Here is a 15,929-nt window from a genome sequence, read left to right on the forward strand (position 1 = left end):
GCAATATAAGGAAGAAATCATTTATAGCTTTTATTATTTGTTAGGTAGTATACAAAACAATGAGCTTCCCTGCATACCCACACGTCTGTTTTGCTATACTTTAGTCTTATTCATTTCCTTCCTCTTCCCCATGGACCCTCCGCTCCTCTGCTGTCTCTGCTCCCTTCTTCACTCCAGAGTGGCACTCCTGTTACATGTCTTCCATTTCTTCCTTTCCTCCGTCCTCACTTTCTATGACCCTGTGTCTAGTTTTGTGACATATACAACACCCGCAGATATAAATATACCCTTTTATACTATACTCATATGTTATACATATAATTTTAAATCTACAGTCTGGGTATGGGACAAAACATGCAATATATGTGTTTTGAAGTCTCTTAAAATAATGATTTCCAGTTCTGTTCATTTCTACCAAATGTTGTGATTTCTTTTTTCTTTATGGCTAGACAAAATGCCATTGTATATTTGTACCCTGTTTTCTTTATCTGTTCATTTGCTGATGGGAATCTAGGCTGGAGGCGTTTCCTAGCCATGGTAACGAGCATAGCACTAGACCAGGAAGCACAAGTCCCACTGTGGTCCCTCAGGAGTAGATAGATCCATGAGTGCTATATTTGGGTCACTTGTAGTTCTGTTCTTACTTCCAAATGACTATTCTCATTTCTGTATTGGTTGCACAAGTTTACTTCCCCAACAGCAGCAAAAGTGTGTTCTTCAATTGTACGACATTTCATCTGCCCATGCCAGAATTGTTTGGCAGAATAATATTTTTTTAGTGTTTAGTTTTTGTAGCTCTTTTTGTATTCTAGAAATTTTGTCTTTGTTCAACATGTTTTTTTTTTCAAATATTTTCCTGTGTAGACTTTCCCTCACTCTGCTGACTATTTCTGATGCCCTCAGAGTTCTTTTAATTTCATGTATTTTCATATGACATGTCTTAAGATTATTCCTGCTACCAAGTCTTTTCCCGAAAGTTCTTGCGTGTACCTGTGTCCTGAATCCTTTGCATGTATTTTCCTCCAGCAATTTCAGAGTTGCAAGTCTCACAGAAACTTCTTTGGTCCATTCTGAGGTTAGTTTTGTATGTACACAGTGAGATACCTGGGTAAGATCTCCTCCTTATACATAAAGAAATCCAGGATTGCCAGCACTGTTTACTTAAAAGGCTGTTGTCACCAATGCATGTTTCTAACATCAGAAATCAGGAGTGTACTTTGTGTGTTTCTAGGTCTTCTGTCCCACTGGTTTCTATGTCTTATTCTTGTGCCCTTATAATTCTGTTTTAGTTAGTGTGGCTCTGGAACAAATCTGAAGTTAAACACTTTGTTACCATCCCAGGGCTCTTTTTGCTACATAGGTACCTGACACCCTAGCCATTCATGTTCTTTTTTGCTTCCATATGAATTTTAGGATTTTTTTCTAGTTATTTGAAGACTATCTCTGAGATTTGGTTGGGGTTACACTGTTTCTGTAAGTCACTTTAGTGATAAAGCTATTTCATAAAACTAATGATGCCAACTCATGAGCTAGGTGCTAAGTGTAGTTTCTCCTTTCTGTGTTTTAAAATGTTTAATGTAATGGTGTTTGCTCTCCTTGGTTAAGATTATTATTAGGTTTTACTTATTTAAAGCTTTTATGAATGGGATTTTTAACCTCCTTATTTTTCCCTCAGCAAGTGCATTATTTTGAAAAAAAAAAAAAAAAAGCTTCTTATTATCGGATGTTGATTTTGTATTCTGCATCTTGTTGAGAGGCTTTATCAAGTCTGAGTGGTCTTCAGGGACTTGTAAAGATTATACCATCTGTAAATAAGGATATTTGATGACTTTCCCTATTTGTATTCTTTTTTGTGTCTTCAGGTAACATTTTAGAGACTATTGAAAAAGAGTGTGGAATAGGTAACCTTGTCTTGTTCCAAATTTGAGAGGAAATTGTCCTCGGGTTTTGTGTTTAATAGTCTTCTATCTTTGAATGATTGGGACTGATTTGCTGTATAATCTCTTTAATATGTTTTTAATTTGGTTTGTAAGAATTTTATTGACAATTTTGTTGTATTTATTAAGGCCTTTGGTTTTCTTTTCTTTTGAATTCATCTGGTCTTGCTGATAGGGTAATGCTGGCTTTATTAAGTGACTTTGGTAATGTTCCTTCCCTTTCTATTTTCTTGGGTATGTATGTAGTATATGTGAGTGTGTGTACATATGTATGTTTGTGTAAGTCCACATGTGCCTGGATGTCAGATATTGATATGGAGTGTCTTTCTTAACCATTTTCTCTTTAAAATTTGTTTGTTTTATAATTTTATATGTGTATCTTGCCTGTATGTGTGCATCACATGCAGAAACCAGAAGAGGACATCAATCCCCTGGAAGTGGAGTTACAGACAGTTTTTAGCCACCATGTGGGAATTGGGAATCAATCTCAGGTCCTCTGGAAATACAGCCAGTGTTCTTAAGCCTCTGTACCATCTCTCCAGCCCTCCACTTTATTTTTTTGAGACAGGGTCACTCACTGAACATGGAGCTCTGTCTCCCACCCACTCTGCTCCTTGCAGTGAGATCACAGGTATGTGCTACCATGCCCACCTTCTACATGGTGCTGTGGCCTGGAATCCAGGCCTCAAGCTTTCATGGCTGTCAGTTTACCAACTGAACCATCTCCTTAAATACCTGTCCCTTTCTGTTTAGTGTTAGTCCTTCTTTAACCTTTAGATAGAACTCATTGGGGATTCATCTGGTTCTAGGGATTGAGTTTTTTTGTTTTGTTTTTGTTTGTAAATCTTTTGATTATTGCTTCAATCTCATTGATGTTAGGAATCTGCTTCAGTTCTTTATTTCCTCTTGACATCATATGTGTCTAGAAATTTATTTATTCTAGATTTTTCAGTGTGTTGGAATAAGATTTCAAAATCTGTTTTTTTTTTTCATCTTTATTAATCTGTATCTTTCTCTTTGTGCTTGTTAGCTAAAGGTTTGCCAGTCTTGTTTTAAAGAACGAACTAATTTCTTTTAGTGGTGGTGGTTTTATTAAATTTTTTCCTGTTTACTTCTGTGGTCTGGGAGTTGTCTTCTTTTCTAGGACTTTGTGATATGTCGTTAGGTTGTACATTGGAAAAGTTTCTGATTTATTCATGTAAACCCTGACAGCTGTGGGGTTTTTTTTTTTGTTTTGTTTTTTTGTTTTTTGTTTTTTTGTTTGTTTGTTTTGACTAGGAATTGCCTTACCTGTGTTCCAAAGGTCCTGGCAATGCATGCTTTCACTTTTTTTCTAAGAAATCTGAAAGTTTCTTCTTTCATAACTCAGTGATTGCTTAGGAGTTATCATTCAGTTATCTCTGGATATTGTGTTATTTCTGTGCTTTTTCTTACTGATTTTTAGTTTTATTGCACTATGAGCTGATATTTCACGTAGTGTGTAGTTTCTACTACCTTGCCTTAAGCTTCTGATAGACTGTGCTACCAGCTACCACCCTGGTTCTCTTGGATCTGTGGACAGAACACACACACACACACACACACACACACACACACACACACACACACGCTCATTTTTAACCTGCTTTATGGCTTAGCTCAGTGGTTGGGCTCTTCTAAGCCTCATATGGCTAGCATGCTCTTCCCTTTCTTCCTTGTTCAACACTAAGTTCGCCCTCAGCTTAGTTTCCTGGTTACCTTCTCCTTGCTCAGCAGCCTAAATCTGCCCTCAGCTCAGTTGCTTTTTTTTTTTTTTTAAATTTTTATTTTTTTCAAGACAGGGTTTCTCTGTGTAGCCCTAGCTGTCCTGGAACTCACTCTGTAGACCAGGCTGGCCTCGAACTCAGAAATCTACCTGTCTCTGCCTCCCAAGTGCTGGGATTAAAGGTATGTGCCACCACTGCCCTGCTATCAGTTGCGTTTTTAATCTGTAGCCTGCTACCCCAGGCCCAGTCGGGGAAGTGGCCAATGGCTGCTCCACCGGAGATCTCACATGGCTGAGGGCAGAAGCATGCCAAATTGCCTTTTCTTCTCATGTGTCTCCTAGCCTGCCTACAGGAACCTGGAAGTCCTGCCTCTTCCGTCCAGCCACTAGTCACTGACATCTTTATTTAATGATCAAGAACCAATTGGGGAACAGGACGATTTCCCATCAGAGCATCAGAATCACCCCCTACAATTTCACAAGAAATTATTTTGATTCTTTGAATTTTTAAGACTTGTTTTATGCCCTAGAAAGGGGATCTATTTTAGACACGGTTCCATCAGCTACTGAGCATATATGTGTTTTGTATCTTTTAAATGGAATGTACCTGTTAAGTTCATTTGGTAATCATTGTATTTTAACTCTGAAAATTACTGATTTGAACTTTTATGTTCATTGTTGTTTGTTTTATGAAATTGGGGGTCACAATATTTTTTGCATATATATTTACAGTTGTTATAGCTTTTTGATGAATCATTCTCTTTATTAGAATATATCAGTTTCTTCTAGCCTAGAGTCCACTTTATCAGCTTTTGGAATAAATTTGCCACTTTGTTTTAGCTTTCATTTGCTTGTATATTGCTTTCCATACTTGATTCTGTGGGTGTCTTCACTATTGAGGCATGTTTCTTGGACACACAGATAGTTGGATCTGATTTATTAACTCAGGTAGTCTGCATCTTTTATTAGTAAGTTAAATCCATTTACATTTAAGGTTATTACACACAGGAATCTGATGTTTCTTCCTGTTGTATGACTTTACCTGAGTAGACATGAACAAATACTTAGTTATCACTGATAGGAAACCAAGAACAGGCCAAACAATTCCAACTTGGCAAATTGATAAGTTCATTAGAGTTATCTATAGGAGTATAAATAAGTACAGGAGGAGGGCTGACTCAGAGACAAGTACATCATGGAAAAGCCTGTTCTAGTACCAGTGATGAAAACTGCTGTGTTTGTCTTCTCTGCCTGACTTTCGGGCAGCCGAGTCCCAGGAGCCTCCCTACTGTTAGGTAGCACACCTGTAGAGGTGAGTTGGCTCATTCATCCCTTTACATCGTCTCACTCTGTTCCATTATTTTTATTTTCGACATTTTCTCCATCATGTTAATTTGCAGTGATTCTTTTCTGCCCATGTCTATTTGCAGTTCTCAGTGCCCCTTGTATTTGAATGTCTATTTTCTTTTTCTAAATGTGGTAAGTTTTCTGTATCAGTTGGATTCTTTACCTTTAGCATTTGTTTCAGTTTCTTCTATTTTGTGGCTTCTAAGATTTGATCTTTGTCTTTGTTTGTTTTTTGAGACAGGGTTTCTTTGTGTAGTCCTGGCTATCCTGGAACTCAGTCTGTAGATTAACCTGGCCTCAAACCCAGAGATCCGCCTGCCTCTTACTCCCGAGTGCTGGGATTAAAGGTATGTACCAGTTCCACCTGGCAAGATGATCTCTTGATTATCCCAGAGTTCTGGGATCTTGTGGTCCTGTTTTCTTTTTCTTTTCCCTCTTTATTAATGTTTTGATTTGGTGTCATATCACCCCTGTCCTCCAGCCCCAATAACTTTTTTTTTCTATTTGATCAAGTTTTTTTTGCTTTTTTTTTTTTTTACTTTTATTTCATTCATTGAGTTTTAATTTTTTTTTATTGCATTCTAAAGCTTATGCAATGTGTTTGTGTATGTATATATATGTTATACACTCAGGCCACAGCTCTTACAAAGGGATCAGAGGACAGCTTGTAGGAGTTCTTTCTGTCCATTTGCAGCCCTCCAGGCTCAGTGGCAGGTATCTTTATTGGGTGACCTACCTTGTTGGTCCTAATCCATTGAGGGTTTTTTTTTTCTTATTTCCTTATTTTGTTTCCTTATTTTATCTCCTATTTGTTTCCTTATTTTATGTTCCTGTTTGGTTTTCTCCTTTTATAATCTAGGTGGTTTCCTTGCTGATTCTTTTCTCCCATGTGACTGACTGATGTATGTACTGTTGATTTTTTAATATATCTGCTGCCCTTTCCTCTCAGGTCCAGAGCTGCCTTTGTCTCCTTGCCTGTATTCTTTCCTAAGTCACTGGTCATTTTTATCAGAGCATCTTGGACATGTTCATTGACATTCTGCCTTTTTTCAGTATCTTGAGTTCAGTAGTAGAGGAAATATAATCTATCTCTTCAAGAACTCAAAATGTTGCTTTGCTTTTTTATGCTTCTTGTGTTTCCTTATTGAAGTGTGTGTGTGTGTGTGTGTGTGTGTGTGTGTGTGTGTGTGTGTGTGTGTCTTGGTTTTGACACCTCTTCTGTGTTTGTTTTGAGGGGAGAGAGAAAAGTCTTTTTGAACAACCCACTCTTGGGTCTTTGCTTCTTTTGAATTTTGCTAATCTGCTGGGTTTCTAGGTGTGTCCCATTGTCACTGTAACTGATTTACACCTACTGGTTAATTATTTCTGACATCTTTCAAGTGCCCTTTTAAACCATTCATATATCTTTTGCCCATTTTAAAATTGGGTGACTGGCTTTTATATGTGTTCTCATTGCGGGATTGTAAAAATGCCTTGTGTTTTGTACAAAGTCTTCGTTTATTTGTATTTCTGGAAAGTACTTTTCTAAGTCTGTGCTTTGTCTTACTATTTTTTTTAAAGATCTAAAGTTTTCTTTCTTTGTTTGTTTTGTTTTGTTTTGGTTTTGGGGAGTTTCTTTGTGCAGCTCTAGCTGTCCTGAAGCTTGTTCTGTAGACCAGGCTGACTTAGAACTCACAGAGATTCACCTCCCTCTGTATCCCTAGCTCTGGGATCAAAGACATGCTTCACCACCCTCTGCAAAGACCTAAAGTTCTCAGCTTAGATAGTCTACTTTCTCTATCTCCATAGGGCTTGTGTTTTCTGTATTTAAGAAATTCTATATAGCAACTCTTAAGTTTAATCATCTGAGCTGTTACGTTTAGGGCTGTGATTCATTTCAGATTAATCTTTTGACTATTGTGAATTGTCAAGGGTTTCTTTTTTATAGGGTTGTTGTAATATCACTTGGTGACAAAATTATCATCTTTCCTTCATTGAATTACCATGACATTTTTGCCAAATTAATTTCCTTTAAGAGAAAAGTTGATTATCAGACTATTCTTCTGTACCATTAGTTCTAGACATCTGTTTTTAGACCAATACAATCTTACGTTGTTTAGTGTGGCTTTACAATTGAGCCTTCAAGTCAGGTGATATGAAAAACCTCTAATTTTGTTCTTGTTCACAGTAGGCATGTCTGGTGAGTGAGGCCATCAGTTTGCCATTACTTTATATGTAACTTGCTAGAATTCCTTTTTTGCCTCAGTCTGTATTGCAGATAGGAACAGCGGATACTGTGGATACGCCGCTTAAGGAGCTTTACATTGTCTTTGTAATGCTTTGTGGTTTTGGTGTGCAGTTATTAAAAATGATCCTAAATTTATTACATATTTTGATATTGTATAACTGATTAATTAGGATATAAAATTGAAATGTCTCCTAATTATGCTCTGCTACTCTGTAAAATCAGAGTTGATTTGTTTGTTGTATAACTTTGCTGACTACTTATTAATTCCAGTTGTGTGTGGACTTGCTCTAGTTATCCACATGATTGTGTTGTCTGCATACAGCCACAATCCTGTCTCTATCCTTTTCTTTTCACAATAGAATTTTCCATTCCAGTGCAGACTTTTTAACTTGATCTTAATGAAGTATTCTTTTATACACACTTTGTCTGGGACAGTGTAATCAGTGTTTGTGAAGGATATTACTGGACAGTTCCCCTCCACAGTTTTGACTTTTTCTATCTCTACTGTATAAAATTATAGCCAAACTAAGTTTTTAATTTTTGTCTTTTTAAAAAATCATTTATTTATTTTAAACTCCAGATTTTATTCCCCTCCCGGTTCACCCTCTGACTATTCCACATCCCATACCTCCTCCTGCCCCCCACCCCCCACCCCCTCTCCACAATGTCCCCAACCCCCACCAGACCTCTAACCTCCCTTGGGCCTCCAGTCTCTTAAGGGGTAGGTACATCTTCTCTTACTAAACCCAGACTCAGCAGTCCTTTGCTGTATATGTGTTGGGGGGGCGGGGAGGAGTCTCATATTGGCTGGTTTATGCTGTCTTCTTGGTGGCCCAGTGTCTGAGAGATCTCAGAGGTCCAGATTAATTGAGACTGCTGGACCTCCTACAGGGTCACCCTCCTCCTCAGCTTCTTCCAACTTTCCTCTAATTCAACCACAGGGGTCAGCAGCTTCTGCCCATTGGTTGGGTGCAAATATCTGCATCTGACTCTTTCAGCGGCTTGTTGGGTCTTTCAGAGGACAGTCATGATAGGTTCCTTTTTGTGAGCATTCCATGGCCTCAGTAATAGTGTCAGGCCTTGGGGCCTCCCTTTGAGCTGGATCCCACTTTGGGGCCTGTCGCTGGATCTCCTTTTCCTCAGGCTCCTCTTTATTTCCATCCCTGCAGTTCTTTCAGGCAGGAATAATTATGGGTCAGAGTTTTGACTGTGGAATGGCCACCCCCTCCCTCACTTGCTGCCCTGTCTTTCTGCTGGACGTGGATCTGTAAGTTCCCTCTCCTCAATGCAGGGCATTTCATCTAAGGTCCCTCCCTTAAGGTCTCTCTCGACTCTCAGGTCTCTGGTACATTCTAGAGGGTTCCACCAACCTTCTACCTCCCGAGGTTGCCACCTCCTGAGGTTGCCTATTTCCATTCTTTCTGCTGGCCCTCAGGGCTTCAGTCCTTTTCTCCCACCCAATACCAGATCTTGTTCCCCCTTACCCCCATCCCCTTTCCCTCCCAGGTCCCTCCTCCCTCCCTCCTCCCTCCCTCCTCCCTTGTGGTTGCTTTCTTCTCTCTCCCAAGTGGGACTGAAGCATCCTCACTTGGGCCCTTCAGCTTGTTGACCTTTTGAGTTCTGTGGGCTGTATCTTGGGTATTCTGTCTTTTTTTTTTTTTTTTTTGGTAATATTCACTTATTAGTGCATATATACCATTCATGTCCTTTTGGGTCTGAGTTACCTCACTCAGGATGATATTGTCTAGTTCCAGTTGCCTGCAAAAAATGTCCTCATTCCTAATAGCTGAGTAGTATCCCATTGTGTAAATGAACTACATTTTCTGTATCCATTCTTCTGTTGTGGGACATTTGGGTTGTTTCTAGCTTTTGGCTATCACAAACAAGGCCACCATGAACATAATGGAACACATCACATGCCCCTGTAGCATGGTGGGGCATCCTACAGCCATACCACCCTGAACACATCCAATCCTATTTTTTTTTTAATGGAAATTTGTACTGTATTAAAATGGATTGGCAGAAAGTTATTCCTAATATTCCATTATTGTTTTATCATATCTATAGAATTTGGAGTGGTACACTTTATTTCATTTTTGATACTGACTTTTCAAACTTTTTTCTTTAATTGATCCAACTAGTTTTGTTGATCATTTTAGAGAACCAAATTATAGTTTGGTTGGATTTTTAAATTGCTGCTTTATTTTCTATTATTTCTATTTTAGGGTCTATTATTGTTTTGTTTTGATACTTTTCTAGTTGTGTTCCAGACTCTAGGCTTTCATTTCTATTTTGCTCTTGTCTTTTTAAAAAATTAGACATAGCTTTTATCACACAAATCTTGATTTTTTTTTCTGTTCAAAAATATTCTCTAATGAAGTTAATTCTTTGTGAAGTGGAATATTATTAGGGTGCTCTCTGTGTTCTGATTTCTACCTTGGTCAAGTGTCTGTGATACTGTTCCTGCTCCACAGTTTACGTGTATTACATATGGTTTTGTATGAATATCAACTATTAATTAAAATGTAGCAAGTGGTGGGGTTAGGAAGATATGGCTCAGCAGGTAAAGGTTCTTGCCACTAAGTCTGATGATTTAAAGAACTCAAATGGAGAAAGGAGAGAAGGATTCCTGCAAATTATATTCTGACTTCCACACATGTTCTATGGGAGATTGTGTGTGTGTGTGTGTGTGTGTGTGTGTGTGTATATATATACATTAAATGTAGCGAGAGTTGGTTAAAAAAATCAAAAGCCTGTCTTTCTCTAGAAGGAAATTTTAATGAAACTATAGATATTCAAAGACCTGGATAGGATTATCTGAAAATGAGTAACTTATTGGTGGTGATTAAATATATATTACATATATATATTTACTATAGTAAGTTATACCCAATTCTTAATGTATTCAAATAGAACTTTTTAAAGTTGAATATGCTTTAAAGTTCTTACATAATAATATTTAAAGGTCTATCTGGCACATGCAAAAATTTTAATAAATGTTTTTCATCTTTCTAGTCAAAAAGACAGTGAGATGAAATTTATCTACCTTTTAAAGATGCCTATAATGTAGTCAAAAGTAATTGTTACTATATTACAAAGAATGCCCAGCATTGCTCTAGCTTGTATATTGTATGCAGTAGTATTCAATTTCTTTTGTGCAGACTCAACAGTTCAGTTAATGTTGAACAAAGAAAATTATATGCTTTAGTTATGTGTGCTTTAATTTAGATGCTTAATGGCTTTTAATGTTACAAAATAAGTTTATTATTATATTATGATCTCATTTGTATTATATTGTCTTGCTCTCTCATATCTGTGGTGATATGGTCATGGTTTACAAAAACAATAATCCCTAAGAAATAGGTCATTAACAGTAGTTAACGATTACTTGTGATCTATGGTAATGACTGATTTCTTTGGGATTATTGCAGTTATAAACCATAATTACAGATTATTACAGCAATAATTATTTTGTTAAGGAAAAAATGTTCTATGCTTGAACAGCTGCTAAAACAAGTGCCTTGAATATTTCAGAATAAAGAGAAAAATGGGAAATTATAATGAAATTTAATCTTATAAAATGAGATTCTAAGAGATTTATAGATATGAATCTTGTGTATCAGATACTTTCTTCTAAGCTTTGTTTAGATGTATTATTGACATGCTTCTTTGAATGTCTGGATGCTGTTTAGGGATGAAACTATATTTTTTTGGTATGTCCTTAAGGTGTACAGCATGATGTTTTGATAGACATTTCCATAATGAAATGAGTACTGTAGTCAGGGTTGTTGTCACCCTGCCCACCCCGCCCTGCCTTAGTTTGTGTGCCTGTGGAGAAGAGACAAGAACTCCGAGTGCTGCACACTCGTTTATGCTGTGCTCTTTTCCCCGTAGTTCCCATGTGTCTTCAGTCTTTAGGTGTAATTGCTCTATGACTGCACTTTGTACCCTTTGACCTTCTTCTTCCCCTTTATTGCCTCTGATGGATATGTACTTTTGTCTATGTATATCACACTTTTTTATTTGATTCTGCATATAAGTAAGGATATGCAATATTTTTGCTTCCATGCCTGATTGATTTCTCAGTGTGACTTTTTAGTGTTGCAGTTTAAATAGAAGTTTGGGAGAATGTTCATTATTATACCACTACACCTTTAGCTGAGTCTCAGAATTGTATCTGATAGTTTACCAATAGCTTGTTACTGTTTCTTGCTAATAACACCTCCAGCTTGATCAGCTTCTTCCCAAGAGAAGAAGGTTCTGCTTCAGTTCCCAAACCTTAGAGATTGTGACCTTCTCAATCAAGGAAAGGACCAATGTTTCAAAGTGTACCAATGAACTTCTATTTAAATGTACCATTATTGTAGTGAAGTGCCTATAATTTTGTCACATGCTCCTTATACGTGGTATTATTTGATAACCAAGGTGTCATTTTGAGATTATAAAGAATTAAATTGTTTGAATGTTGAGATGTCTTATGTATAGTTTCATTAGTCTACTATTAGACAATAGTGCTCTTTATATAGCATTACAAAAATCATCCTGACTTAAAAATACCATGTTAGTAGATTCAGCTCTTGAACATGGAGTCCTTCTTGCTCCGTCAGACCATCACACATTGAGATAGACCTTCCAAAATCTTGACAGTACTCAGTACTTTTTGAATGTCTCCTCTTTGAGAATTGTTTTCAGTCTGGCATTGTTTGTCTGCTTGTTTATCATACAAGCAGCATTAAGGAAATTCTGCGATGGGTTTGATGTAACTTTTACCATAGCAAAGCATTGTCAGAGTGGGAGCGACTTAAAATTCTTAAATAAGACGCAATTTCATTTTCTAGTCTAGCTTCTGAAGGGAGACAGAATAAAAATGTAAGAGTATAGTTTTATGGTGTTGTGTGTGTGTGTGTGTGTGTGTGTCTATGATCCAGAAGTACTATTAAAGGGGCATTATTCAACAATAATAAGAAGACTAGCCAGAGCAGGCTGAGAGAGCCTGCAGTGCTGACGTGTGAGCATTAGTAGCATGCTTAGGAAGGGAGAGGAAGCACTACATCCCTAATGGAACAAATGAGACTTGAAAGCTAGCCTTTGCTTTTGGTGGCTGTTGGTATGCTTGGCATGCTAGTTTTCCCCTCCCTGCCTCTTTCTCTTGAAATAAAGTCTCCCTGTTTAGTTAACAGGCCTGTATCACATTCTCAGCAACTTCTGCTTTTTAAAATAAACATTTATCATTTGATGGAGAAATATGAAAATTGTATAAATGGAAAAACCTTTTATCTGTTTTAAATTAGGTTTCTTAAACAAGAAGTAAGTGGCAAATGGTTCAGTTAATAGGAAGCCTCCCTAGTAAGTTTTAAAGCAGCAGGATTAGTGTGTAGTATGTTATTTAGTCCTGTAATCTAGGACCGAGGAAATTAAGAGAAGACTGAATTTGGGGACAGCTTGGCCTATATAGGGAATGTACTCAAGGACAGCTTGAGTTAGGTAGTGAAACTTACCTCACACTACATCAGCAACCCTACATTCCCCAAGGAATAGGGACTCAGCTCAGTAACAGAGAGTTTAAAAGAGTAGCAGTAATTATTATTTAAATAATATCTAAATATCTGAAGTGATAAAATGTAAGGGAGATGATTGGTGATTATTACTCTTAAATTATATGTTTTGCTGTGAGAAACCGTGTTATTTGGAGGGGGTGGGTTCACAGGCTCTTGCTGTGTAACTTGATCCAGTTCCTAAACTCAGGCAGTATTTCTGCCTCAGTCCTCTCAAGTGATGGGACTATAGTCAAGTGCCGTCATGCCTGACTTACAGTAAAATATTTAAAAAAATAGTGACTCCCTTAGGGCAGGTAAAATGTTATATTCAATAAAAATTATGCTTGTAGTATTTCAGAATTACATTTATTTTAGAAGTGACAAATATAACTTACACACAGTGCAACTGCTAGTCTGGTAGCTGGTTAGAGTCACTGTGGAGAGCCTCATGATGACTAGGAGTCTAGGAAATACAGCTGATCCTTGTGATTTGCTGATAATAGTCTATATAATCAGAACAGCAGATTCACAAATATCAAATCCTTGTTCCCATGGGTATTATTGGATTATAACATTTCCATCACACTGTCGACAAGAACCATTGTTTCATGTGTAAGTTTTTCCAAGACTCTTTATTTAAATGTATTGTTGGTTCATTAACATTGGACTCAGACCCAAGCACAGCTCATCTAGCTCAGACTTTGTTGTACAGAAGGCACCTGCCTTAGTTACTTCTCTACTGCTGTGAAAAAATACTCCATGACCAAGACAACTTAGAGAAGGAAGCATTTTAAAAAATTTTAAAAATCTATTTATGTATTTACATCCTAAACGATTTACATCCTAAACGTTGCTGCCCTCCACTCTTAGTTCCCTCTCATAGGGCTCTCCCCTCCCTTTGACTCTTGGAGGGCGATTCCCCTATGTATAACCCCCACCCCCACCCCCCCAGCGCACATCAAGTCTCTGCAGGATTAGGTTCATCCTCTTGCACTAAGACCAGACAGAGCAGCCCTCTGCTGCATGTGTGCCTGGGGCCGTGGACCAGCTGCTGTGTGCTCTTTGGTTGGTAGCTTAATCTCTGGGAGCTCCCAGGGGTCCAGGTTAGTTGACACTGTTGGTCTTTCTGTGAGGTTGCCATCATCTTCAGGGACTCCAGTCCTTCCACTAACTCTTCCATAGAGGTCCCTGACCTCCATCCAAGGTTTGGCTGTGGGTATTTTCATGTGTCTCAAGTCAGCTGCTGGGTACAGCCTCTCAGAGTGCTGCTGTGCTAGGCTTCTGTCTGTAAGCACAACATACCATCATTAATAGTGTGAGGGATTGGTGCCTGCCCATGGGATGGGTCTCAACTTGGGTAGGTCACTGGTCAGCCATTCAAGAAGGAAGCATTTAATTGGGTCTTCCAGTTCTAGTGGGCTGGGAGTTCATCACTATCATGTTTATAGCATGGCAACATGTTTTTAGCATTGTCCTGGAGCTGCCGCTGGGAACTCATATTCCCATTCACAAACAGAAGCAGAAAAAGTACTGGGATGACCTGAGGTTTTGGAAACCTTAAACCCACCCCTATTGACACACTTCCTAATTCTTCACAGGGGCATCTCATTCAAACTCTGAGTGCACGAATGTTCCCTCCCCCAGTCAGAAACACTGTATAGCACAACTGGGCTATCTCAAAGGTTGAAATCATTAACGGCATATAAATGGGATAACAATAAAGAGAGTAAAGGGAATGCTGGTTAGAGCTGACGTAAGAGGGTCCCCAGGACCCTTACTTCTGGTGTACCCAGGAGCTGGAATCAGGTACACCAGATAACTCAGCCTTTAATGTTGGACACATACATGTGAATTATTTTGATTATCAATTTGGGGTTACAAATAAGTTTTAATGAAAAGGTAAATTTGAAAAATCAGAGAATCAACAAATAAGAATTAGTTGTAGCACATCTAATGTAGAATGGACAACTTAAAGAATAGAAATATAATTACGCTGGGCAGTGGTGGCGCACGCCTTTAATCCCAGCACTTGGGAGGCAGAGGCAGGTGGATTTCTGAGTTCGAGGCCAGCCTGGTCTACAGATTGAGTTCCAGGATAGCCAGGGCTACATAGAGAAACCCTGTCTCGAAAAACCAAAAAAAAAAAAAAAAGAAAGAAAGAAAGAAAGAAAGAAAGAAAGAAAGAAAGAAATATAATTACAGTTTATGTTTATTCTTAGTGTATTTTAAGAGATCAACACATTGGTAATGTTAAACTAGTAAAACATGGCAAAGCTGTGATTTAGACTCTGGAGTTGAGCAGAGAACCTAACAGACAAAAGGGCCTGTTGTTATGCACTATACAGTCTGCTGGCGTTAGCAGCCAGCCAGCAAGCAGCTGCATAAAATGTGTCGCATGTTAGAAATCATTCTGTGCTAAAGTAAAGAGCAGAGGGGCCTGTGTCCTCAAATCTTAGTCATTTTTTAGTTAATGGTGGTTTTTTAAAATCTCAGTTTCTGGGCTTTTTGAGGTATTGTCGTTAGCTGAGGGCTGAGGCTAGAGCTGCCTGTGCTCATCTTCCTTGTCAGGCTGGTACCTATGCTAGAGCTTGTGGTCCTAAACATAGAAGCTCATGCAGCTCTCAGAAGGATACATAGGTAGAAATGTTTATGATTTTGGGTTAGGCATTTCTTTCTTATCAAATATCACCAAACTGAAAATAATAAGAATAGCTAAGTAGGTGGGGTAAGAATTTTGTTCATTGAAGAGCTGTCAAGAAGGTGAAAATAAAACCTACAGAAAGGCAGCAACATAGAATGGTATGTGACAAGGAACTCACACCTAAAATACATGAGGGACTTTTACAGCTCAGTAATAGTGACAGCTCTTAAAAATAGCCCAAGGACTTAAGTAGACTTTTCTCTGCAGAAGGCATAAAAGTAGCCAGTAAACACAAGAAACTATGCTAAACATCATAAGGCATAAGGGAAGGCCTCTTCAGATAACAATAAGCTGCTACCTCATGCCTGCCAGGATACATATAAAGAGAAGAAAACGGCAGATAATTACAAGTGTTAATGAGAACATGTGGAGAACATAGGACTCTATGCTTCATTGGTAGGATTGCCAAGCGGTGCATTCGATGAAAGCAATGTGA

At 38.1% G+C, this 15,929-nt stretch overlaps 1 protein-coding gene across 2 annotated transcripts in view; it reads left to right on the forward strand.

Moving 5' to 3' along the window:
* Positions 1-15,929, forward strand: part of Ranbp17 (RAN binding protein 17) — a 277,019-nt gene that overhangs the window by 43,272 nt on the left and 217,818 nt on the right. The window lies entirely within an intron of this gene.

This window comes from Arvicanthis niloticus, chromosome 6 (genome assembly GCF_011762505.2).
Source record: "Arvicanthis niloticus isolate mArvNil1 chromosome 6, mArvNil1.pat.X, whole genome shotgun sequence".
NCBI classification, from domain to species: Eukaryota; Metazoa; Chordata; class Mammalia; order Rodentia; family Muridae; genus Arvicanthis; species Arvicanthis niloticus.